Raw genomic sequence first — 27,867 nt, 5'->3', positions numbered from 1 at the left:
CTCGCAGGGCTTCAGCAGGGAATGGCCAAAACCCAGCCTGCTGGCTGCATCAGGGCCAAGATGGGTGGATGGTGCCATCAGGAGGGGAAGAGGTGGGACAAGAGAAAAGCAGGAAGGCTCCCAGAGATGTTGGTTTGAAGAGACCTCTGGGTCCCCAAGATCAGCTCAGAGCTGTGCCCCACCATCCTTCTTTTACCAGTGGGGAAACTGAGGCAGGGAGGCTTGCTGGAAGCGCTCAGCAGATGAATTTCAGGACACACAGAGCTGGTTGCTGATAAGTACTCTTTTGAAAGCACCCTCCACCTAGAAACTTGAGAGGCTGCTGATAAATCTCTTTTCTACTATGGTCGCTGCAGGAGCCAAGGCATTTACCTGCCAGCAAATTCTCTTGCACAACCAGGGCTTAGGATCCAACAGGGCAACAAAGCTTCTTCTCTCCACTGCCTGGAGAAAGCCTTCGAGGGGCAAACCAGACCTGCTGCTCTCCTGAGGCCACAGCCCTGAAATTGGGTATTTTCAGAGCAGAGTCCAAATTACCTTCCATGAAGGAGAAGGTCTTTGCAAAGAGAGGCTGACGGGCTTTTCTCATCATCGGCATGGGGTTTTCCCCAGGACTGCATTTGCGGGAATAGATGGTTGGCAAATACTAACTTTTTTTAACACTAGCCAGCGCAAAACCATTTACAGCAATTTCTACAGTGAAAAGATAGCAATAAATAGCTCCAATGTTAACAGTCCCAGGGGGTAGAAAAGCCTATTACAGAGCCTGAGCATCTGAGTTAAAAAGAAAAGGTTGGTCCAGGTTCATTTTAACCATAATCAATAGCAGCGGTAGGGTCATGGGGTGGTTTTAAACCCCCAGATCCTGTAGTTATGCAGGGAGCAAGAGATAAATTCAGGGTGACCACGAGAAGGGACCACCTCGCCGTGGCTCTGCTCGTGGCACTGAAGGACACAGCCCTGCGAGGGGACACCTCCCAGGAGCTTGGTTTCCTATAGCTTCGCATCTCACGGGTGGACTCTCTGGGGTCTAATAAGGGTTGAGACCGGCGGACGGGACACGCACTCAAGCCTTGGCCCCACCGAAAATCCCCCAGACGTTGCAGGGGGACGGGAGGGAGCCCTCCATGGTGATCAGAGCCAGAAACACCAAACCCGCCTGCACCGCCACAAACAGAAGGAAAAGGAGCATCCCCAGCCCCGCCACGGGCTGCAATCGCTGCGCCCCAAGCCCTGTATCAGCTGCCGCGGGGAAAAAGCCAGGCTCGATTCGGAGGCACGGCTGAGATAAAGGGGCCTGTTGACTTTTAACACCGCCTGGGGGAAAAAAGAAAAAAAAAAAAAAAGGAGAAAAATAAACCCAGAAAAGGAGGAGGAAAACAAGAGGTTTACAGCCTTCCTTGGAAAAAAAAAAAAAAAAAGGAAAAAAGAGCGAAATTCTTGGCTCCCCTCACACCTATTAGCCTAGGAAATGGTGCCCGGTCTCCGCTGGGACCTGGCTGAGACCAAAGGGAAGGCGACCTGTTAGCAGGTACTTGAGAGAGGGGCTGCTCGGCGGCAGGGCGGGAGGCGTGAGAAGCCCATTCACGTCCCCTAATGACCACACAAAAGGGACTTGAGGTGGTTTTCACGGCAATCGGCCCCCTCGGCCGCATCCCGCGCGCGAAACCCCGCGGCCCGTAACTGCCCCCTCATCCTCCATCCCCGAGCCACCGCGTTCCTGCATATCTATACGGCCCTACCGCTGCGGCGGGGGCTATTTGCGCTGTTTTCCCAGGACGGGTTTTTTTCCTCCCAAAAGTCACACTCCCGCTCGAATAACTCGGCCTTTGATGTCGGCGAGGGTCGCTGGAAGCGGCTCCGGGGACGTCTGCACGGGCTCAGTTCGGGCAACAGCGGGCTGTTGCATCCCCAGATAAAACGAACCGAAACCTGCAAGTTTTGTGGCAAAATTCCCCTTGCTTTCCTGCAGACGGTCCATCCGAGTCAGGCAGCAGTGATTCCTGCGGTGAAAACAAGAGCCCAGCAAAACTACTTTTTTCAACCATTGTTTTTGTGTGTCCCATACCGAAATACGTTGCAAGGTTGTGTCGATTTGGCTGGGCTTGGTTTTTTTTTTTGGTTTGTTTAATTTGGTTTCTTAGGGGAAAATGATCTCTCTGCAGACAGTCAGGGAAAAACAGAAATGTTTCATTTCCATATTTCCAAAGGACGAGGTATGGATTCTCTTCTTTATAATGACTCAATGCCATTTCAGCTTTAAAAAGTATTTTTAAATTTTTTTAAGTAGTACTTAAAAATATTTTTACAGGTTGAACATGGCTGAAAAACCTCAATAACTTTGTGTCCTCCGGTTCAGAGCCATTTCCTTTCCACTCATTTAGCTAATTAAGAGCGGCATCGTTTAAGCAGGCTGTTTAAGGAAGATCTGCTGGGCCACCAGGCAGCAGAGCAAAGAGTGGCCAGGACCTGCTGCCCACTGGTCCAAAGGGATCTCACCGGCTCTTTACTATTGTAAATCAAGCACAGCTGTGGACTGCAAGGATTTATGCTTAGGCTGATTTATACCACTTTTGGATCTAGATCACTGTGTCTTTCATCAGCAGATGTCAAGAACAGGAATTAAGTTAAAGGAAAAGAAAAACTGTTTGGTGTCCCTCCTTCCCCAATCATTGCAGCTCTGGAAGTGAAAAGTAATTCTTCTGCCCAGCCAGATCCCTTATCTTTCAAATCCTCTCTTTTTATTTCTTTTAATTGTCTGCAAGCAACATTTTATTCTCAAGAAATGAAGGAAAATAAAAAAGGAGAAAACAAAAGCAGCAAAAAATAAAAAAGGGCAGTTTGCCTCTCCAGTCCCAACATGCAGGAAGCATTACAGAAGCTCTGATTTCAAAAGAAATGGATGCCGCTTTCTCCGTCATTCCTATTTTATGCCACGACAGCCTTAGCAATTATTTAAGCAACAGCAGGAGAAGCTGTGGATTTTCCCCGTGATAAATCACACACTTCTGCTTCTCTCATTGACTCTGTCATTTTTCCTTCCCCCAAAACCCAGGCACCGAAGGCCAGGGAGCTGCAACCAGCTCCCTGCAGGGGGAAAAATGCCTTTGTGCAGGGACCCACCAGGACAAGGTGGCTCTAAATGATCTCTGAGCCTTCAAGCTGGCCAGTCCTCCCTGTCTGAGCCTTGCGGCCCGACGTGGTCATCTCCACCTCTGTGAGGTGAGGAAGCAAGATCACCCTCAATTTTAAAAACGAGGACAACAATTTAGGCTAAGTGACTCACCCAAGGTCATCCAAGAAACCTGTGGCAGAAAAAGAAATCTGTGTCTTTCTCTCTCTCTCTCCTTCTCACCCGCAGCACCAATCTCAGAGATGTCCTTTGCCTGTCAGGCTCAACAGTTAAAGAGTTGCTCTTTGGTGTTTCAAAACATTAATGGTTGTGAGACAGCTCATTCACCTGTAGAAGAACCTAGCAAAGCATCTTGCATGGTGCAATGTCTCTTTGCGTTTGGCCAGGAGGGAACCAGCACACGGTTGCTGATGGATAAAAAGGCCAGTCTACCACAGGAAATTCTCCCAAATTTCCAGGAGAAGCCAGACCAACCCTGTTCCACAGCACCGCTGGTTTCTACCTGGGATTTCCTGAGCATCTCAAAATACCCGCGGCTGCTCGCAAAGCCCCGTGCTCCTGGATTCAAGGGATTATTATGCTGAGTCTCATTTTATTTGTCTTTCTTTTTTTTTTTTCCTTTTGGAGATATCCAAAATTTGACTGAACACGGCACCGAGAAACCAGATCTGATGTCAAAGTTGGATCTGACTTGGAGCCTGGCCTTGCTCTGAGCAGGACGTTGGACAAGAGACTGCCCGAGATCCCATCCCGTTTAATTGCTCTGAGTGCGAGACTTGAATTCCTTGTTCGTAGCCAAACTGGATATGAGTGAGGCAGCTGTTGCTGTGGCCTGAATACTTCTGCAGACGCATGGACCATGCTATAACAATTTATTTCATTATTAGTTCATCTTTCTATTCCCTATTCACTTGTTTCACCATTTATTAGGCCAGATTATTCCTCACACCTCTGCAAAATCCTTACAAAAGCACATGCTTAAAAATGTATAATTCAGTCCTAACAGGACTGAAAGGAGCTAAGCTGGCCTATGCGTGCTTTGCTAAGCAAAGGTCTTATATTCAGGCACTTACAAGCAAAGGCATTCATTTTCTTTAGCTTTTCATTAATACACAGGAATTGAAGACCAGAACAGACCATGAGATTACCTAGTGTGAAGCCCTGCGTGTTGTCAGCTGTTAAATTTTCAAGCAAACACCAGGAAGGCCTACAAAATGCCATAGACCTCAGGAAAAAATCAGGAGAGACTGTGGTTTTCCCCAGCACCCTAAATACTTTAGGAGGAACCAAGGCAGCGAGAGATGCTCAGGTGGCCCCACGGAGGGGTCACACCCCACGCTTAAAGGGAAGAGCTCTGAAAGGCTCCTGCCAAACCATCTGTAGGGAAGGTAGGTCTTAGGGATCTGCCTTGCAAATCTTTGCTTTGAGTGAAAATCCCTCAAGGCTGCAGGATGAAGCAGGTGTCCCAGCTCCAAGGGAGCAAATGTTCTTTACCTGCTAAATATGTTGGCACAGCACAGGCTCGGAGCTTCAGAGAGAAAGGAGGGATATAACATCCTGGGATACTCTGCACCCTTCACCAGGACTTTAAAGCAAGGATTGCAAGGAGCTGTTGGCTGGCATAAAATAAAAATGAAAACGCAAAGACAGGCAGCATCCAGCTTCAGCCCAGCTTTCTTCTGACTATGAACCCTTGTCATGAACAGGGCAGTCAACCAGCTCCAACCTTACACCAGCTCCAACCTTACACCAGCTCCAGCCTTGCACTAGCTCCAGCCTTACACCAGCTCCAGCCTCCCACCAGCTCCAATCTGGAAACCTCCAGTTTTCTGTAGCCCGCTAGAAAGTCAACGACCCACCAGTTTTGCTGAGCAAGGGTCTTATATTTAAGCACTTAAAAAACTCAGGTCAGGGAAGTGCTGCACGTGTGAACACAACGGTGTGAGCCCTTGGAGATCACTCCCTGAAACCCATCCAGCACTGCTCAGTATTTGCCCATAGACCTCTCACAAACAGGGCATTGCCTCAGGAAAAGTGTTTAATGGGTCTATTAGTCAGCGGGGAGTGTGAGGCTGAAGAGCCCCTTGGTAGCTTTGTGCTAACAACACTGCCACCTTAATATAAAAGCTGATGTTGCATTATATGAAGGTGCTTGGGTGCCTTTGGCTTCTCTCTTTTGGTGGGGTCCCTTGGGGTGAGTTTTCTTTTCTCATTGCTAAATTCAGCCTCTTGCCCTTGCCAGTCCCCATGCAGTCACACACCTGCACCCCAGGAAAGGAGCAGAGCTCAGTTTGGCTCAGGTACACAAACAGCCTTTGCGGACATGCCTTTGATGTTCCTTCGTTCCTTAAGAACATCTGGGAGTTCAAAGTGTCTATCAAACGCTATGGGAATTGCACTGCAATGTGGCTGTATACTTTTTTTTAAAAAAAAAGACTTTTTACTGGGAATTGTTGGGAAGGCTTAATCTAACCTCTCGTTCCTACTTGAAACCCCAAGGATGAGTTATATTCTGTTGGTAAAAGGGCAAAAGGCACCCTTGGTTAGGAAAAGTCTTCCCTGGGAAATCCCTGCTGTCTGTGAGCAGGGGTCAGATGGCTGTCTTGGAAGAGTTTGCTCGTCCTCCAGAAAACTGGCACAGGCTGAAACCGTCCCAGACGTGCCCACGAGACCGACTTTGTTTGCGAGGCCCTTCCAGCTCGTGAGCTGCCCTTGGCCTGGCTTCCTGGCTCTGATTTCCCACCTCCCTGAGCAAATGGTCCCACCGTCCTGCTAGAAGCAGTAATGCCACCACCTAGCACCAACTACCATTCAGGAAAGGTGAAAGGTACTGGTACGCTGAGATGGAGACCTACAGCTCTGACTGGAAAGGCACCAAAGTCAATGCTCAGTCTGAAATACCCAGCTCCCCATTTATTCCTGTTTCAGTAGTCCTGATGCCCTTATGCAAGATCAGGCTGTAGCGAGCACCTACCAACCCAGGCAGACAAATATTCCCAGATCCGCAAAGGGAATTTAGGAGTTGCGATGGGAAATGGATGCCTTAAATAGCAGCGTGGATCTGGGTGAGGATACTTGGCCTAACAGAGTTATCGCTAGGAAAAAGCAAGCAAAAAATATAAGCAAGAGGCACAGAAAATGTAAATAGAAAACTAAGACAGTAGCGAGACTTTGAGTGAATAATTCTTGCTTTGTATGAGTTCAGAGAGGGCTGCAACGAGCATTTAGTCTGTTCGCCTGCACCACTCAGGATTTCTCCTCTATCAGCCCACGTGCCTGGGCTCAGCTCCAGTGTCTTTCCCTTCTCCCTTTAACAACATCCCAAGCTTCACCTGCCTAAAAGTTGGACATTTATCCAAGTCAACAACGCTTTCCCAAGCTGCTGGGGAGAAGCAGGTGGGCTGAAACGTCCTCCTGGGGAAACAGCGTCTGTTTTCCACTTTGAATTAATCTCCTGCTGCTTGTTTTGGGGCACTTCCCAGTAGATTAAGGAGCCCTGGAGCAGGCAGCGTCCGCTCCCTGGAGAGACTCAAGTGCAGCAGCGAAGACACCTTTTAGCATTCCCCTTTGGAAAATAAACAGGAGTTTCCCCAGGGAAGGCGGGAAGGGGCTCAGCAGCGGAGGGAAGAGGGGAGCGAGTGGCAGTGCAAGGGTGGTGGGTCGGGAGGGTGAAGCCATGCCGTCTCGGGCATCGCTTGGGCCATCATTCTCGGGCACCGCTTTTCATCTCTGCCCAAAACCAACACGTGGTAGCGGGTTCCCCATTTATTCCTTGCTTGTTTTGCAGCTGCTGTTTGCCGCTCATCGGACATTTCTGCAATCTGCCAGAGTAAAAGACAGTTGGCGCATCATTTGCGAAGAGTGAAAAAAATCCCCAACCCATAAATGAATAAAGAAGCTTTAAGAGGCAAGGCTTTCTCAAAGCAATGGCTTGCAGCGAAGCGTTTTCAGTCACCTCTACTGACCAGACAGGTTATTCAGAGTACTTCCAGCCCTGGAGATGTCATTTGACATGACACGTACATGAGATGTATCATTTAGGTCATTGTGCTGAAGCACGAGACACCCCCCCTTCCTCTTCCTTTCCCCCTGCATCCCTCGGGGAATTTAAAAGTTCAGGATCTTTAAAGTTGAATTCCCCTCACAAGAGTTCAGCACCTTTCAACCTTTTCAAACCTATTACAGGAAGAAAACTGGGTGGAAGGAGTGTGTGTGTGGGAGGGGGGGATCAGGGAATTTATTTCAAGACTGCAGACAAGTTTAGAAGCCCAAGAAAAAGGAGACTCATTGCATTGGTAGGAAGGAAAATAAAAGCCACTAGATTGGTCAGTCTCCAGGGCCAGCAGCAGAGCAGAAGGCTCCTTCTAAAAGCCTTATAAATGCACCTTTAATTCTAAAATAATACTGGTATAATTAAGAGATAAAGTCAATAGAGAGAGCTGTACCATCACAGGATACCAGCACGCTGGTTTAAAAATAAAAATGAAGAGCTCAGGGAAAAAACAGAGTAATGTATCTAATCATGATCAACTCATATCAAATGATTCACTCCTCCAGACATGCTTGGGGTTAGTTCGTGCAGTTCGGCAGGTCTGGCACTGAAAGACAATTCGTGACAGGGAGGTGCTAGTCGTGTCTCAACCAAACCTGTGTCCGTGCTCTGGTCAGTTCTCTGATCAGAGCCTAAATTAGGAGAACTGACCAACATCATCCATAAGGTTCAGTTCCCCAGCCAAAATCCTTTGGTATTTATATTTCTATCCTGTTATTTTTTTCCCCCACATGCTTTTACATAAGAATTAGCCATCTCTATTCTCTAAACCACCCAGGTTAGAAGGATATCGTAAAACTATCAGTACATGAAGGGTATGGCCCAGAGAGGGACACATCATCAAGTAAGAGTTGCAATCAGGAGCTACAAACAGGCAGATGGGACATCACAGTGGACAAACGTTTCCTTATGCCACCAGAGTAAGTTGCATAGGCCCATCTCTGGTGATGCTTACAATTAGCATAGACAAAATTATAAGCAGGTGGAGCATGAAGGAAGCTGAAGAGGTTGCTCAGTCCATCGCCCACGTGGTATTTATGTCCTCTCCAGAGAAAGGTATGTCTGGCTGAGACTGGATGGGAGCCAGGAGAGGTAGCAGTGATGGACTGCCCAGGAGCAGGGACCAGGGCATAACCCCTAGGTAGAATACCTCAAAGTCCCCTCCTGCACTCTGGTGTCAAACAGGCCAGGGTCTTCTGGAAGCAGCAGCTAATTCTGACCAACTTAAATAACCAAAGAAGAATGAACTGGATGGAAGTGGAGGAAACCAATGCATTTTCTCAGAGATTCCCAGCAGTGGGAGATAATTAAATCTCTAGGCCAAGAAGGTGCACCAGACACAGCAAAGCTGTCACTTGTATCTCAGAGCAGTTCAAGTATGGCCCTGTCCAAGGACTTGACCCCGTGGCCATGAACTACAGAGGAAATGAGCCAGAAGGGGCTGCTCAGACTGGCATTGCTGCGTCACAGGACCTTGCTGCTCCTCACCACAGCATTCCCACGATGGAGCAATGGTGCTCCTCAGATGCATCTTCTGACTGAATTGCTGCTACAGCTCCCTCATCCCTGCCTGAGACCAGAGGGAAATATACTGCAGCCTGTAGGTATATGAAGAGTTTGGTCTGTGGCTCATAGGGTCTGGAAAGTTGACCACTCCTGGTACAACTTGTCCAGAGTGATGCTGCAAAGAGGTCCCTTCACCCTGCCAGAGATGGATAAGGCCTGGGCAGGTGGAGCTATGATTTCCTATGATTCTCCCAGCCATGATTTCCCTAAAATACAGAATATGCTCTACTCCATAATATTAAGTGTGTTCCAATTTGGCTACAAAGGTTGTTTTCACACTTCCTACATGCACATTTACCATGCAATGATTATATGCATTCTTTGTCCCAGTATCTTGACCACTGTTCAGCGCTCCTCTGTGCAAATATTTTTGGTTAAAGCTTCAAGTCTTGTTTGGGCTCATTGGATCTCTAGCTTCTTATTCCTGTTAATTTGCCACTTTTATTGCTCCAGGTTGCTGAGTTGTCTAGCATTTTAGCCTATGAAATGATCAGCTGGGACCTACCCAACTCCATCCCCTTAAGGGTTTTCACTGCACTGCATCCCTCAGCCCTCACTCCCCTCACTGAACAGATCAGCCTGGCTGCATGTGAGCCTCAAGCCTGGAGGGAAACTCAGATCTTGGATGCTACCTTTCATGGCCAGGGACTGGAGACCCTCGATCACTCCCTCTTGACCTTACAGCTCCTCTGCAGCTTAAAAGAACAGCTCACATTTCAGAAGGTTAACCAAGATCTGCAAAACTCCTCGTAGCTTAGAGCTCACATTTTGAAGGGGACAGTCTTGAGGTTCTTCATTCAAGGTTTGTCAAAAGTTGGAAATGAATTAAAAATCTGTGTTTGTTCTGCTCTAACTCAGGCATTTAGTAGTAAGATGCCTGACTCTGAGCTGGTCTTTCATAGACAGTTAAGGGGAATGAATGGAAGTATCTGATCCCATCCGAAAACAGGCAAAATACTTCTCCTTGCTTCCAGATGGCCTTGGGAAAAAGGAATTCTGGGGTATATGTGGATATAAAAAAGTTACATAAAATCCAAGTCTAACCCTTCAATGAAACTCATTTCATGCTCTGTGCTAGAAATGGACACAGCTTCCTTTGGATATGATTCCTTGGGTAAGGAAAGCTTTGTATTTTCCATAAATCATTTCACCTACACCTGTTTTCCTACAAAAAGGGGGAAAAAACCTAGTGGTAGTCATGTTCCCTCTTATGCTTATACTTCCATATCTATCCTCCCCTCTGACAACCATCCATCCTGCAAAGCCCAGCCCTGCTTCCTGTGAGACCATGGAAAGTTTTCTCCATGAGAACCTCAGCAGTGGGACACCAGTCTTGCCTTCCAAAGTCCACTAAAAGCTTTGGAAGGACTTTTGCTGACCACTGGACTTTGCAGCATGCCTGAAGCACCTGTGTTGCATTAGAAAATAGCAGTATTGGGAAAAAAAAATAATGAAGTATTTCTCTCCCAACCCCCTGCCCCACCTTGTCCCAACCCATCTGCCAAATATAAAAGAGCATTCGTAATCTAATTAATCTAACCATTGCCTGTCACGGCTGGAAGGCAATTTTGAAAGACTATCGCCTTGTGTTTTATTTCGCCTCGAAAGTTAATCTCCTCAAAGCAAAGGGACTTCCCACTCCGCCAAGCCCCACAACCCTTAATCTTTCTTCTTAACCAGTTGCTGGTGAATGTGCCTCAGTAACTAGATGTAAGAATGTGTAAGAGGGAGGCATCCCCTCCTCCTCTCCCGCCGTACAAAAGAAGATTTGTGAGAGGAGATGCTGCTCAACAGACGCTTCTCTCGCCAGAGAAAGGCCTCAAAAGGAATCACAGCTCCCCAGCCTCACTTTGTGGTTAACCAATTACCCTATCTGCCCCATCATCCTTCTGTTTGCTTCGTCTTTTTTTCTCTACCCCCCCCTTTTTTTTTTTAAGATTAAAAGATCTCGCACACTTTGAGAGAATAAAGAGTCCCCAGTCCACCTCCGCTTTGTCAATTATAAGCAAGGAGCTGGGGAGGGGGAGAGGCAGGATTGCAAACTGTTATTGACTGGAACACTTTGGAAAGGTCATCTTCAAGGTCTAGGCCTTTCCTTTCCCCCTGCCAAGCTCACCTGGGCCTATTAGGGAGGAATTTCTGGGCCCTCCTGTATTTCATTTTGGGCCCACTGGCACTTCTAAGGAGTAATAGGCGAGGTGGAGAGGGAGGAGGTGGGATGGGGGCGCGGAGGAGAAAATGAAGACAGGTGAGGGGGCGAAAGAGAAGTCATTGAGAGACTTCAAAGTAGAACAAAGGCCCGTCCAGATGTGAATAATTGCTAGGTCAGCATGTTAATCACAGGCAAGGGCTTCGCTGCAAACCATACCCGGTCGCTTCACGGGGGCAAAGAGGGGCGAGGGGAGGAAAAAAAAAAGGCAGAGATACAGAAACAAGGCTTTGATACAGCAAAGGACAAGCCTGAGAAATACATTTTCCGGGTTATTATGTGAATAATGATCCAGTCTCTGTTTTATTAAGGGCACGCCAGGCCTGTGATTGCAAGTGAACTGCAGCTCAGAGGGCGGGGATGGAGGCACTGAACACACACGCACAACCTCACACCCGCCTTGAGTCCAATTCCACATACCTGAAGCCCAACAAAAGCTCCATCTAGCCATCTGACAAGGGATTTCCTGCAGTGTCCGCCACAATATCCACGCTTTCAGATCTGAGCTTGGTGGGAGGGAACGATTAGGGTTTTGTTCTTGTGTCTTTGAGGTGAATTATGACTCCAAGGCCAAGGGCCTCTAACCAAAGGTTGAGAAGATGCTGGCTCATCATCTTTGCCTTTTTTTTTTTTTTCCCATGTTCTTGTGCCTCAACACCAGCTGTGTTTATCTTGGTAACGTCTTTCTTCTAAATAAGGCCACGTGGTTTCACTAACTACAGACAAAACACCTTCCCACGTGGCTTTTTGCTGTGTAAATAAACATCCAGCATCTAAACAGCTAGGGGTGGTGGTATTGTGCTGACGTCTGCATGTTCAGTTATATAAAGGAAGTTTCTTACTGCAATTGCATGAGCCGCAGTATTATTGCAGGGCAAGAGCCTCTCCCACCCTATGCTCATCCTTAAACGGATTCTTATTCTTATCATGTATTTTTATCATAATATCTGACCCCCTCCCAGCATTAAATGACATAGCTCACCTAGGATCTATGCTTTGGCCCACAGGCAGGACTGCGTGTTTGGTAGAGTACTTTGTTTAGATAGGGTCGTGGTCCTGCTTCATTTCAATGAGTGTGCTGCATGGGGTTGGCATTAGTGAGGACAGGAGAGGGAAGAAGCAGGCTCTGCCTCTGGAGCAGGTAACACTGATGTTTGCTGCAGGATTCCTGTCCGGGACTCAAGCAGGCTCCTGCCTCCCACAGCCTTCTCCAGATGATGGAGCGTTGCCCCAGGCCACAGAATGACATTTTGTCATCCTCCCGTTGATTCCCTTCCACCCACCACCTCCATCTCTTGCTCACCCTGTGCCAGGACCAACCGTTCCTAATTTTGGGAAGTTTGGACATAGTTACCCCCTTCTCACACCCTTCTCAGAAGTTCCCTGCTCCAGCTGGGACCTCAACATTGGCACAAAAACTTAAAACTAAATGAAGGTTTACCTTTAGCAGTTGGGTTCTTGACCTGCCTCCTAGGAAAAGTAGTTTGCACCAGAGACCTTCCAGACTGCATCTCAGCAGTCTCATGAAGGGGAACAGGTGATGTGGTATTACACAGCGTTACTACTGGCAACCACCAGAGGACCTTTCCAGGAATATCTCCTTGAAATATTTACATGTTTTTTTGCCTTTTTGGATGTGGATTCCACCACAGCTGTAACAGTTCAAGAGGGATATCTTGGCACTGTTGAGAACTGCCTCTTGAAGACCACAGTGCAGACCTCAGACCTCTGCTGTGAAATGCAAAACACATGCTTGTATTTGCTAAGAAGGGAACTGAGACTTTTCCTGAAATTATTCTCCCTTAATGTTATTTGGGATATACTCTCCACAGAAATCCTCTCATAGAGAATACAAAGACACTGGGGAGCTACAAAGATGGGAGATGAGATAACTACAAGTGAGAGGAGTTTCTTGTCTAAAGAATGATTTCCTGAGACAGCACATGAATAAGAGAGCCAAAGTTAATGGTCTAATTTTAGGCAACAAGCATTAACAAAGATGTAGAAGAGCTGGAAAGATTCAGAGAAGAGAGGAAAATGATAAGGTATTTAGAAAAAAAAAATCTGTTATAAGGTAGCTCAGATGAAAGGGTTCTGCTGGTCTGGAAAAGAGGAGGCTGAGAACATTTTGAGTTTTGGGTTGTTTTTTTTTTTTAATGTATGTAAGACAGATGCATGCTCTTCAGGTCTCCTGAGGGAAGAACAAATAAAATCATTTGCTGCAAGGGTGATATGGGCTGGATCTAAGAAAAAGTCATCCGACTGGGGGGATAGTGAAAAGCAAGAACTCTAAGGGAACACCAGAGGAGTTCATTCAGTAGAGGGTTTAAGAAAAAAGGTTAGATAAGCATCTGTCCAGGGTGTCTAGACTTTTGACAAAAGGCAGCTATTGATAAGAAGCCTTTTGCCCATAAAGCCTCTGGTGGATCTCCGTCATGTGGTTTCTGTGTCCAGGAGCCTTGTAAGGTCTCCACAAGACAATGAAGAATTTGATGCCTGTGCAGGTAAACAAACAGTCCAAAACAGTGTCATATTTAAAAATAAATGTTGGAAGAATATGAGATCTCAGATTCCAAAGGCATAAGGCCTTGGGTCTCAGTGGAGGAAAGGTCTGAAACAACATGGCAGCTCCTATGTGGGTCCAAAATATAAGGATGGTCGAGAAACTGTGTCTTCAGGTTCTGCAGAGTAATGAGAAAGGGACACCACGGACATTGAAACTCTTTAGGTTCAGTCCCAAGTTCTTCTCACACTGATTTTCCTATCTTCTTCACAAAGAGGCTCTTGCTCCCAGCTTCAAGAACTTAGCAAGGGCTCATTGCTTCCCAGTCCATCCCACTGCTAGGTTAATTGCAAAGAGTGCTTCATCAGAGGCACCCATGAATTCAATAAGCTTTCCTCTGTAGCTGAGCCTGAAGAGATGGTACTGTGCCAGTCATCGCTTAGAGGTGCTATTTGACTTTGGCACTGCCACTGCCTCATAAATAGCTTTTTGGCCTCCGCCTCATAAACATCTCATAAACAACTATTTGGCTTGGTGTGGGTCTCCAAATTAGTGCTTATAGCCATGTCGAGAGCAAGCTGTTTGCATAAGTAATACGGAAGCAAAACTTGCCTTCTCAGCAAAAAAAAAGGCAATTCCTGGGCTGTATCTGCTTGTTTGCCGCACATGCAGAAGGGAAGTCAGTGCCACTGAACCTGCGCATGGCATCACTGGAGGGCATAAATGAAGGGAGAATGCTCTGCTTCTACCACCTAGACTCAGATTTCTTGAGTTAAGGGATATATTTCATTTTCTAGGACTAGGATGATCTGTGGATTCCAGCTGTTTGGGAACAATGTAATCATACAAAGCCAAACAAGTCTGATATTCAAGCTAGCACAAGCCAGTAGAGTGCAGACAGCAGGAATGGGATTCATCTCTGCTCACTTTAGATGTGAGCTATTCACACAAGAATCCTCTCAGGGTCAGTAAAGAGAAATAAACACCATTAGAAAGCAGTTTATCTTATTTTAGATGGTTATGTTTGCCCAGATAAATCCCAGCCAAGGCACTATAGGAAGGGTAGCAGAAATCTGGAAATGTGGAAGTAGAGATGACAACATTAGGGGGACAGAGTGAAAAAATTGGGATCTGTTGAACTATAGCAGAGGTGTTCAAGTAGGAGTTAAATCTGGACTCTAGGGTGTCTACTAAGGTCTAAAAACATGTGGTGATATTGAAACGAACTTATATTCATCTCCACTGGGTGCAGAAAATCAAACTGCTCACTTGGGTGAACAGCACCTTGTGGTTTGAGTGCCCCAGCTAATACCATTTTATGAGTACCTGTGCAAGGTCTGGAAGTCAGCTGCCATCATGGACATGAACATGGACACTTATGGAGTCACCTCCAAATGACTAGTTAATTCTGAAGCTTTAGGTCTTAGGAGCCAAATGTTGAGTGCTCATTCTTGATTACTTGGGCTTACCCCTTACACCAAGATCTGTGAAAAGCTCTATGGCAAATGTACAGATATTGCAAAGCCTCCTTTGAGGAGAACCTCCATTTCTTTTGAAGAGTCTCACCTGGGGAAAACAAATTCCTAGCAGCATCCTGGTTCTTTTACTGTTTTTAATTCTGGTTTTCACCAGGAAAGAAGGAAATGCACTTAAGGATGTCTGCCACATCTCTCAAACTCATGCTGTCTCATGGTCTTTTTCAGTGTTTTCTTTGAGCAGGCCTCAGCAAAGCAGAGTCCTGTGATTACGACAGCTTCATTGAAAATAGTCAAGCTGCTATCCTGTGTGTCTGAGAAGAAATCTCTGAAATAGTGATTTAAGTATGATCCTGGAAGCTCAGAAACCAGAAAATAAGTACAGTCAGATCAAACTATACTGTTCTTTTCTAATTTTCATGGTTTTCATCTGCATGGAGTCGGCAACGTTGCAGTTTGCAAGTCTGAAAACAGTGCTCCGTGTGACAAGTCACGTGGTGTCTGTCTGTCCCAGGCCCAGCTGCAAACAGGAGTAATACTGCTTCCTTCCTCTCACTCTCCATCACCTCCACCACAAGCTCTTTAAGGTAGGAATTGCCACTCTTTGATTAGTAAACTGGTAAATGAAACAGTGCCAGAGCATGGATTTGAGGACAATCCATGATCAGCTGAATGGTTAGCATGGTCCCTGGAACAGATTTGCCCAGACAAGGTTGGTTCAGTCCAGGAGACAGAGTGGGCCAGGCAGTTTGGATACAGCCACACTTTTCAGGGGAAAGTGAGCAAGACAGGTTGTACCGGTTGGCCTCATGACCAAAGAACGGTCCTTGGCCCAAGTTCTTTGTTAGTACAAATGCGCAGTTTATGCTCCTTCACGGTACCTAGCACAGTGGAGACTTCCCAGTCCCATCTCTCTCTAGTGCCTTATCCAGCCACAAGAAAACCCCTTACACCTACCATTAATGAGGGAGTTGCTTCTTTAGCTCCAGTAGTCTACTTTGGAATATGAAGGCCCTGGGATCATAGTCTTCTGTGGCTCATGTTCTTCTTAGGTGGGGTTATTATAGCTGCCCAGATGGCCATGGAAAACCACTCCACGCTTGCATCTTAGCAACCAGCCCAGGTAGGATGCAGAAGATTCAATTCCATTTTATATAAAAGGGTTGAGAATCACCACCAGAAGAAGAAACTATGGCTAAAGACAGAGTTCACTGTTAAAGACCGGTCAAGAAAAGGAAAAATCTCAGCCCAACCTACATGGTTATTTATACTTGTTTTTTAGGAAAGTCAAGGAAAATCTCAGGAAGGAAATATGAGACAATATTGCGTGTGTGTGTGTGTGTGTGTGTATACACCTGTTCATGTGCTCTTCTAAGCACTGTGTTAGGGCAAGAGAGAAATGCTGCTCTTTTCCAATTACAGTCTTGACACTTTTCCAGCTTTTAATGAAGTGATCACTGTTTTAGTAACCTGACAAGTAAAATGAATGCCTTTGGTTTTTCTTTTCGCAGTCTCAACTAGATTGTTAGCAGTATCAACAGTGCTGACCTGATAGCTCTGTCCTCAGCAAGAAAAAATCAGCTATATGTAAAAATATGGAAAATCCCATAAACATTTTAATTATTGACCTAAATAATCTGGAGAGAGTATTGGGATGTGTTTTTTGTGCTCTTCTTGGAGCTCTAAAGGTTTACAGAGACACAGAAAAGCTTGCTGGAAGGAACTTTGAGAAATCTACTCCATCTCTCTGCCCTAAGCAATATCAACTATATCTTAAATGTAACATCCCTTCAAGGAGGTTCCTAATTGGCTTGTTCTTATCACAGTCTTTGAGCTACTGCAATCCAGCATGAAGAGGGGTTTTCATGCTTCTCACTGTCAGAGAGGAAATGTGATTCATTGTGATGAGTTATAGATTCCTGTAATTAATTGCCCTTCTCAGGAACTTTTAGTTTCTATGACATTGCTTTGTCTACTGATTGCGTACTTCCTTGGAGTAGATAATGCTGCATTCCCAATCTCTAAAAACTTCAACCAGCCTCACAAATGGGGTGAAGGAAAATATAGAAAGATCTGAGCTTTTTATCTCCAAATGGGACGAAATGAAGATTCTGTAAACATGCTACAAGCAGCTGTCATGGAGCAGGTATAGCTGTGGAGTCAGATAGTCCGCATCCCTTAAAAACAGAGTTTTGTTAACTGCCAAAGAGATTAAGCATCCTAAAGCACTTTCATAGGTGCAAAAGGTTGGAGTGGTCTTATATAAATGCTAGTAATTCTTGAAATCAGTTTTTACACTTTGGAATAAAATTAATTTTAAGTCTAATTGCTCCTTCCTTTTCTTTGTTCACAGGTTATACTTGACTCCATAAGAAACCTACCCAGAGTTGTCATTTACATGGGGCACTGCTCAGCCAAAATGAATACATTTCTTGTACAGCTCTGTGAGATTTGGGAGAGAGATGTCCCATCCTTGGTGGGGCACAAGATGGGAGAAACGCTGGTTCCTGCAGAAAGTTGCCTGAACCACTCAGACTGGGCTGATGGCACCAACACAATTTGAAGTTCAGGTACAGAAGGGACAGATACCTATAGCTCTTGCACATGCAAAAGATGAGCTTGTTTGGAAGAATTAAAGAAGATTTAAGAAGGCCAGCTATGGGGCAGTAGTAACTCAGAGAAAAAAAAATCGCTCTTGACTTTCAGCTTGTTCAAAACAGAAATTAGTCCTAATACCTTGTTGCCTATCTTTCTCTTTCTCTCTGAGAGTGCCCAGTGTTTGCCTGTATCAAATTTTCTCGCGGCCCATACAATTATATTTACCAGTTACTGTTTCATCACTATTTACAAACAAATTCAACCATCCTGAAGCTTTCCAAGCTAATTTTCATTGCTTTCCTTTGCTTTAGTTCACTCTTCCTAAGTATGAATATGTATCACAATAAATAATTTTCTCTGTTTTCTAGGACACTTAGGTACTGGTGCCAGGATGCCAGGATCAGGTTTGATCAGGTCATCTTCTAAAAGTCCCTGTCTTCAGTCATCTTGCATTTCTGTAGCCTCTTTCTCCCAAGGTTCTCAGGACACTATGTTGACCCTGAGCAGAGCCTTTTATCAGCATCTAGGGTGAAAGCAGGGATCATTGGATTAATACGGAAATAAAAACAATGCTGGGGTGATGCAGAAAAACTTGAACCTTCAATGAGCAGTGTTGGTCTCAAACAGCAAGCCCACCTGTCTTTACATATGCGTAGTGGGAAGGGAGACCTACCCTTGAGGGAAAATATCCTGTACCCTATACTCCTGCACTTAGGGTTGGCGATTGGGCTTGAGATTCGCCTTCCCTAGCCTCAGTCTCTAACACTGAAGTGTCTAGTCTTATCTGGTCATCCAGGTTACAGCTCACTTGAGATGCCCTGTGGATCCTACCCGGCCTCCACCAGGTCCACAGGTGTGTGGGTCTCCCATAGATCCTGTGCCATGGCTGCCAACATCGCTGTGTTATCCTCGATACCCAAAGGCATCTCAAAGGGAACTAAGTCTCCGTTCAGACAAGTAAATCTGCCCCCAGATTCTGTGGTCAGTGGGAAAAGATTCCCAGCTACATTAGGCACCTATGACAGGATGCAATGAATCATCCTCCAAAGGTGCTGACCTGCCTCTGCTGACTGGGGAGGCAGCTTAAACGATTAGCCTAGATGGAAAACCTACCGTTCAGGGGACTAACGTTAGGGGAACTGATTTCCACCTTTTAAAGATACCCACTTTCAGGAGTGGCAGCTGACTAGATTAGGACTCAAGCCACAAGCACCTTATTCTTGCCTCTGCTGTAAACTTGCTCTGGGATATTCTGCATGTCCCTTCACGCTCCTCTTCCCTAGGGGCAGCAGCACTTCCTTTGTTGTCTTCAGTGTCTATTTAGGCTGTGAGCTCTTCGGGGCAGGGACTCTCCTTTTGCAAGTCTGCAGAGTGCATAACGCAGCAGGACTCTGATCATGGTTGGGCCTATAACTCAAAGAGTAAATAATAATAATATGCATTAGCTGTTAAGTAGGAGAATTAGGGGTTAGCTTATATGTAAGCACCATGCATAGTGTAATGATATCCTCGTGCTTAATGCAACTGGATCCTTCCATTATTAAAGAAGCAGGCAAACTAATGTTTGATCTACAGGGCTAATTCTAGTTTTTGGAGACATCAAACAGCTGCTTTTCTTTTTTCTTGGCAAATGCACATGTTATAAGCAAATCTGAAATTACCAGGTTCACAAGTTGAGTTTCATGCAGAGAAATGTTTACTTTGATGCCAGAGAACCTGGCTCCTTTCCATTTACAGTAAATGAGGAAGAAAATTGATTTGCAGCAGCAGGAGGGGTGTCAAACCTTTATTTCTGCTCAGGACATGTATGCACTGCTAACCAGGAAGATAATTAACCTAAATTAACCTTCTGCCTTAAGATGAGTCACAGTTTGGAAAGGGGGGGAGGGGGAAAGAGGGGGTGGAGAGGGTGTAGGGAAGAGTATAGTGCTGCAGAGCTGTATGGACATGTCCCTTGCATTTCCAAGCAAAGATGATGGGCCCATCTAGCACCTGATTGGATTTAAATGGAAATTCTGGACAGGCTTTTTTACCTTATGTAGGTAGGAAAATATTGTGGTTTAAATTAGGGCTGGACTATGAATTCCACAGGGAGCTGTGCCTGTAAAAGAGGGAAAAAACAGTTGTATTTTCAGGTCCTGCTGAAGCCACCAGGTTAGTCCCCAGCACCAAGGAAGCACTGTGCATTGTGGCTATAAAAGAAATGGAGTAGGGCCCAGACCATCCCCAAAATTCCCTGCTCAGATCTCCTTCCCACCCTCTAGGGCAGTATTTATTGCCACAGTGATGTCCCCCATCCACTCATGCAGCCTACACTCACCTGGTTCTCCCCTTTCTCCACCAAGCAGCAGGCACAAGTTGCAGTTCATGAATCTGACCAGCCATCAACACCAACCATTCTTTGACAATGATGAAAAACTGTGATTTCAGATTGACAAGTGTTTGGTCAACCACCAAGCTCAACCTGCTGTGTTAATTGTGTATTTTGTGTAATCCTCATCAACGGTTTCTCTGTGCATAGCATCACTCAGATGACATGGGAATCCCATGACATGGACTGGCAGGTAGAGCAGTCATGTAGGATTTGTGATGCCTGGTCCTACAGTGAGGAAAACAGGAGTAGCACTAAGGGTTAAGGGGTAGGGAGGGTGAAGGTGAGAGAGTTGCCAGTGTTGGGACCCTCAGCTCTGGGCTGTGTGGATGAGGTCGTTCCCAGGTTGATGTCCAGCCATGGATCATGCTGTTGCCATCTACCTGCCCAACAGCTGTTCCATGCTCACTCTCAACTCCTACAGGGCAAGCAGTAAGAGGAGCTGAAATGTCCCCCTTATCTGAGACTAGGCCATGGACATTATTTGGGTCACGCTGGAGAAAAGCTACATATGACTATTTTACAGTTGTTTCACCATGAGGTGCTACTCAAACTAAGGACGCAAAAACAAAGCTAGATTTTCTTTTCATCCTAGGAGCCTAATAGATTTAGATGCCCAGATGCCTTCAAAATAGCTGCCATAGAAAATCAGAGCCCCAAGCTGTACTTAGAAAACCCAGCCGTGAGGCAAGCAGAGTCACTCAGCCGGATGGAGGCTGCACTTGGCTCCATAGGGCTGGGGGCCCTGCTCAGGTCCTGATGGGAACAGCTCTGGGTCCATGCCCACCGCTCACCACACCCCCCCAGCTCGCTCCCTCAGAGACATCCCAGCTTCAGCAGGGTCCATCTCTACTCCCTGCCTCCCAGCAGTGAACACAATTTTCATTTCAACAGAGCTGTGCAGAAATCATCCAGCGTAATCCTTGTTCCCACCAGTCACTACACAGCCCAAGAAATTGCCTCCCTTCTGTAGATAACGTCCAGAGTATTGGGGAGAAAACATCCATTTCAGGGAAACAAATCAGGGACTAAAGGCACATGGGCTGAAAGTGGAATAGAAAAAGATGATATTATGGCCTCGCAGCTGAGCTGGGACCTCACAGGGGTCTGTCTCAGTTCCTAGGTCCAGGACAGACAACCTGCCCGCCTTCAGTGTGTTACCCACACTCCCCTTGGTCTGTGCAGTGGGGATGATCCGTCCTGAGGATGCAGGTGGTGAGGGGTGGTTAGTAGTTCAACAGGGTGAGTAATCAAACCTCCGCCTTTCTGGTGCTTTTATTCCACTATCTGTGAAGTGGGAGAAGCGATCACAGTGAGGCAACACAGTTCTGACTCAACCGAGATATTTTGTGGGGGAATTTACTTTGATTTTAACAAAAGGTTTTCTTTGGGGGAAAAAAAAACCTCTCCAAAAGTCAAAGCACCTTGTTTCCCCCCCTCCTTGGTGCTTCTTGCTTTAAAAAATATAAATATTAAGTAATTAAAATTTTTCAGCAAGAGTTCAGAAACGACACAGAATGGATCATTTGGGGATCAAATACAGCATTCCATTCATCATGAAGAAAAATGGTTTTGACATTTTTTGGTTCTCTGAACAATCTGGGAAGCCAGTGAACCAAAAATAGAAGTTCCGTGCACCACCCTCAACCTGCACAGCTCTGACACTGATAGCCAAGAAGTCTGATGTTGGAGCTAACGCATCCTGCATCTCTGTCTCTGTCTACCTACCTAGACAGATGCAGCAAACGTGTTTGCTGCGAGCAGGCCATCATGTGCTATGTCCAAGCTCAGCAGCTAGCCCAGCCCTGGCACGGCGCCACACTAATACAGCTTCATCGCTTCCAAACCCAAACTGCTGGACACCAGCTGGCTCCAAACGTGGACAGAAGAGCCTGGGTCTGTCTGCCCTTATCTTCACAGAGACACTCAAGTTGTTGGTCTTCCAGCTCTAGGAACATAAGGCTAGAGGGGAAGGGAGCAAGGAGGGACTTTTTTTTCCTTCTTTTTTTGTAGGGAAAAGAAAGCTTTCATGATCATCCTATAGCTCACTATGTGTCAGCCCCTCCTCTACCCCAGTAACTTTTAAAGTCATTGGCTAATTTCAGCTAAATCTACCGTCAGGTTAGTAGCTGTAGTGGTATCAGTCGCTGCACGTTCTGGTAGACCTGTACAGGGTCTGTAACCAATGATGTGCTGTATGCGCTTCAGAGCCAACCCGAGCCCCAAACTGGGTCCCCCCTCCTCCAAAGACAAACTCGCGCAGGGTTTCTTTTGAAGTCTGAATGTCTGTTCCTGGGCCAATAAAGTCCTGCAATTTCCCAGCAAGAAGGTAAAGGTAGCGAAAGGTGCTAGCCAGCATCTCCTTGTGAACTGCAATTAGCATCTGGGTGAAGGGAGAAAGTGTTGGCAGAACAAGGGGAGGGGATGGCTGTCTCGCTTGAACCGGACCAGATGGGCCTGGCATGAGCCCCAACACCAGGGCTGGAGACAATCTGGCAAGCCAGCCCCAGGCCATGGAGCCCTGAACGAGGGAGAGGGGCTTCCTTACACCATATATCATCCTGCCAGTGATATTTGAAGAGGCCCGGACGACCGACAGAGGAGAGGACCTGCTTCAGAGACTCCAGCAAGGGAACTATTCAGTCTGCCTTAGAAAGTGCAGCCATCATAATCTTTTGTAGTCTTCTGAGCTGGGTTTTGCATAAGAATGGTTTTACAATCAGCCCTAAACCCATCTCATCCAATCTCCAGCTACTAACTGGGAAAAGACATCCGTAGGAAGCAGGGCCTGTAATTTTGGGACTTTCTTGATTGTTTCTTTGTCTCCAAAGCATCCAAGGATGTGGCTGGGCAGGGAAATTGAGTGGGCCCTCTGAAGCTCTGCTTCAGAAACAGGCAGTTTTCCCATGTAGTCATGTCTCTGTGCAAAGAGGAGGGAAGAAGGACAGAAAGAAGGAACAGTTGTAAAAGGCCACAACATAGTCTCTGGTGCATAATCCTCCAAACTGGATCCAGAGTTCTCACTGGAGAGGGTGGGAGTTTTGGTATTGACTTGGTGACAGACTCTAAGCAAGACACCTTTCTGGGACTGCCACAGTTGCCTCGATCTTATCCCACCTTTCATTGAAGTCGATGTCAAGTAAACAGGACAACTCAAGGACTTTCATAGAATCAGATTCAACACTTTCTACCACAAAGCCCTACATTTTGGCCAGGGATTCCTACTAATACCAAGTCAACTGGCCATTTTGTATGCCTTACAACACACTGCAGAAGCAACCAAGCTCAGCATTGGTCTTAATCTCATTGCACTCTGCACCAGTCAGCATCACACCTATATAGTAGCCCTTATATCAGGCTATTGGCTGGGAAGTATTTGTCTTTTTTCAGGACTGACATGGACCAAACATGCAAGAAATCTGGGGTTTGCACATCTGTTTCTACCAACAGGCAGTTCACTTGTACAAACACATCCAGTCTAAGGGCAAGGCAAATCCTTTTCAATATTAAGCCACTTAAAGACAGGGGAATAGGTTGAGGACTGGCTAGCAGCCAATGAGGTTTGCAAAACAGTGGAATCTAATAAAAATAATTGAAATATTTAAAGGCAGTTGTTTCATTTTATAAAGAAGCACCTGCAATGATTACCCAAAACATTTGCAGGTGGAAAAAGGGCTGAGCACGTCATTGGTGTTAATATCATTTTTGCTCAGAGGGCAAATTAGGCATTGTAATTGTGAAGAATCACTGGAGCTATTTCGGTAATGGAATGACTCTGATAATGAAGGATGATTCCTTTAGATCCCCTCTAGTGTGCTAGCCTGCAAAGCCAAGGCTTGGGTATATTAAAAAACTAATATCAAGGCGAAAGGTGTTCTCTGCAGCCAGGTACCATATATCAAGGATCATTTACCTGCTTCAGCCTGTTAATGTCTTGAGAAAACAGAGCATAATTCACCTAAAACCCCTACAGCCAATCCCTCAGCTGATATAATTCAGCCTATTTCCACTGACTTCAATAGGAAGCTGCCATTTCATGCCAGCTGAGCATCTGGCCTTCTGGATTTTAGTTTGGGTGCTGATTCATCACCTCCTAATGTCCGGCTGGATCCCAGCACGCTAAGGTGCAGCTTCAAAGCACAGCAAACAAAGGATAGAAATAAACACATCATTCAGCAAGCAAGGGGCAATGTGTGCCCGTGTCTTCTTTGGGGTGGTCTTCAGATAGAGCTATACTAGCAGTCCATTAAAAATTATTTCAAGAGATAGCATGTAGGAGAAATGATCCTCTGATTGTGCTTCACATGGGCATAAGGCAGTTTCTTGACACTGAAAACCAGATGCACTGAAGAGCCTGGGACAGAGAAAATTGTAAGCCCATTTGGGGGCGTTGCAGGGTCAGATGGCTTAGAAAAGTTAATATGCAGAAGAGCAGTGAGATGTTGTTCACTGCCTTGCTAGATTTGAAAGTGAAAGAGGAAGACTGGCGAAACACTGAGGCTCATCAGGGATGCTGATTCTGAGTCCCTCTGGCAATGGCTATATTGTCTCTTTTTATCATCTCTTTTAACTGTGATTGAAAGTGATCTTAAACGTGCCGTGTGGCTTGAGCCACAGCATCCACACTGTCTCTAAGGCAGGGCTCAGGTCAGAGCCAGGAGCCTTCTTTCACCTGGAAGTTTGGGAAGCCAGATAGGTTACTCCAGGCTTGAAACCAGCAGCTAGCAGGTAGACCATACAGGGAATCAAGAATTTTGGAATTGAGAGCAAGCTATCTCGATGGTAAAATGCACTCTGGAGAGGCCACGGGTGTCTGTTCATGACACCAGGAGAATAAATATACCAGACATGAAGTTGAGGCTCCCCAGGCAGAGTCTGATGAGATCTTTCAGTGCACAGTTGCCGTTTTCCAGAGGGAACACAGCCCGTTTTTCCATCCTGTTCTATACATGCTCTCTAGGGCAATTTCCATCCTTGGAAAAGAATGAGTAGAAGGGAAAACTCATTTGCTTTTCCTGTTGGGGAGGCATTTCAGCCTTAATAGAGGGTACACAAAGTGGAAAAGACTTTTCATATAGAAGATGGAAAACACTTTTCATGTAGGATTCATCTGGTCAAGTGCAGGCACACGAAATGGAGCCATCTGCATCTGAGCTAGTTCTCAGGGGCTCCTTTTATAGGCCATGGAGATCTGATCAGTAGTCAGCAGAGAACAATTTGTGTCATCCTAAGGCAGACACCTAAAGTGCCTATTTCTCCCCATTGAGGAGCACAGGTGGATGGGCGCAAGTGGAAAAATCCATATTGAAAAATTTATAGTCAGGGAGAATGAAGCCCCCCTTTGAGTCATTCAACACTTTGAGCACATCTGAAGACCAATCAGATCCAAAGGATCTAACCATGCTATAGGAATGAACCACATGGACTCCAGTGGTCTTCAGGGAAGGACCTAGTCATGTCTCCTTTACAATAATCCCAGTCATTCCCCATCCCATGGAAGTGGTTTTGTACTTTTCTCAACACTCAACAGCACAACTTGCTTGTCTGCCAAGTGTTTATTCTAATACAACCATTTGTTAGGGTGATATGGATTGGGGAAGCTGGGGTCATATAGTACCCAGAGACATGCAGGTCTGGACCAAAGCTAAAACAAACCAGCCTGGAGTTTGAGAGGAAACAGATTCCCTCAGGAGTTTGTAGATGCTTCCTGATTAACACTCAGCATGACAGCAAGGAATTCCCTTGGGTGTTTGAGCACCAATTAAGGGGTAAGGGCAATTAAGATATGGAATGATTTGGGTGGAGTAAGAGAAGCAGAAGGGACAGAAGATATCTGAAAATTTCCATTCCCACCCCCAAATAAAAAGATTAAATCTTGACCAGATGTTCAGACTAGGGCCTAGTTAGTTGAGCAAATCCAGCCATGACAACCTCTGAATTTGGCAACCCTTGCCATGCATGTGTGCTCATGTTGCCGTAGTCACTGAAAGCCTCTGCTGCAGCCCCCCCCTGCTAAGACCTGCCCAAGCACAGCAGAAGTCACCTTGGGGGTTGGCCCAGTTAGAGGCATCTAGCGCCATTTAAGATGGCCTAAGGTATCCCATGCAGCTCCAGCTTTCTGGCCAGCCAGGAGTGGGTGTCCCATAAGTCCTGTCATACCTGAGAGCCCCATACACATAGCTTGAATACTCAGGGGTTCTTCAAGTGCTGCTACACAATTTAGGCAACTGAATCACGCCCCTATTCGCACATCTTCAGAGGCATTTAGACATTTTGGGCTGCTTTTGTTTGCCTAAATGGAGGAGTCTAGTACCACAGGGCTCTCACTTGACCTCCAGCCCCCTCTCCAGAAGTACATGAACCTCCTATTAGTTCTTCATCTGCAGGACACAGGTCCATATCTGCAAGTCCTGAGCAGATATGTTGGACATGCTGGGATGTCTGAGATGGCATTAAGTTACTACATTTAGACAGCTGAATCCTGATGGTAGGGACTGTTTAGCTACAGATTAAAAAACCTAAATTTAGGCTTTTGAAGGCCAGTGACTCCAGCTGAGTTTGCTGTCTGAGCTCCCACTGTAGTCAACAGAAATCTAGTCAATACAGTCAATGTAGAGCTTCTGAGCCAAACAAATGTGACATCTGCTGAAGGGTGAGCTGAATCAGTGGCATCTAGCCACTGTGTTGAGATCTCCACTAACCATAGCTGGAGTTTAGAGCACAAAAAGGGACGTCTACATAATAACACCTACATTTAGGTGCAGACATCTCTGCAAGCTGAACCTCATCTTTAATTCCCATTGACTTTGCTTGAGCACCTGAAAACCTTTGGAGGGGTAAGTTGTCGTACAAGGGGCATAACAAATGTGAATTACAGAGCATTTTCATAATATTTGCCTCAAAACAGAAAGGTTGCTTCATAACTCAGACAGTGGCTAATAGTCTTCCTCTACTGAAGAAGCAGATTACACAAACCCTGCCATCTGAGGACTGCAACTTCCTATACAAGGAAGATTATTTCAGAGACATTTTAAGACTTTGTACTCTTGTTCATCAGTATGGCAACTGAGTCACCAAGGGTTTCAAAGAGTTTAGGGTTTAGCTCCAATTTAGGGACCTAATTCCTGCTGATTTCAATAGCCAAAGAATGAACTTTCCTACTATAGCTAGGCATAAGTCTCATCTGTATTGGTTGCCACATGAGTGAAAAAGTTGGATGCATCCTTTCCTTTGAAGAGCTGAGCCTTGGTGACCATGGATGGCTGCAGGTGGGTAACTAAGCCTGGTGTTTAGCCTGTTTTTGGGATGCAGCTATCACATCAAACAGACTTTCCCAGATATCTGTAGATTCCTTCCAAAAAGTTGCATGGCAGTATAGGACAAGGCTCTCTAATAACAGAAGTCTCTTTAATCTAACACACAGAAGCGAGCATTACATGATCCAAGAACTAAAAGCAGAAGCTAGTATGTTGCATTGCTTCAGTTGACTAAATACAGTGGGCTTCTGCTTGACCTGATGTCATTCAGGTCCCTTTATAGTCAGTGGAGGTCTTGCCAGTGTAGTCACTGGAGCTATGGGATGCATTCATTCTGTCCTAAAGCAGGTATCTAAAACAGAACAGATGACTCATGCCAGCAGCCTGGGTTAGAAATAAAACATGCATTTTCAACCTGGAGTAGAATTAATTTACTCACTAATGAGACAGAGTCATTAAATCTAGATTTTTTTTTTTTCCAAAAAAGGTGCTTTGGCTTGATATTTAAATCTTGTCCCTGGAATCACTGGGTGGGGTTCTCTGGCTTGTGTGATGCCAGGGATCAGAGCAGATCATCATTTACGTTGTTACCTCCCAGTTTTAGGAGTTTAGGAATTTATTGTTTTATTGTTCTATTCTTGAATCTTAGATCTCAGAGACTATGATTGCCAAAAAAAAGTGCAGCCATGGGTTGCAAAGGGATCA

Source organism: Apteryx mantelli, chromosome 2, assembly GCF_036417845.1.
Source record: "Apteryx mantelli isolate bAptMan1 chromosome 2, bAptMan1.hap1, whole genome shotgun sequence".
NCBI lineage: Eukaryota > Metazoa > Chordata > Aves > Apterygiformes > Apterygidae > Apteryx > Apteryx mantelli.
Note: the sequence above shows the minus strand (reverse complement) of the source record.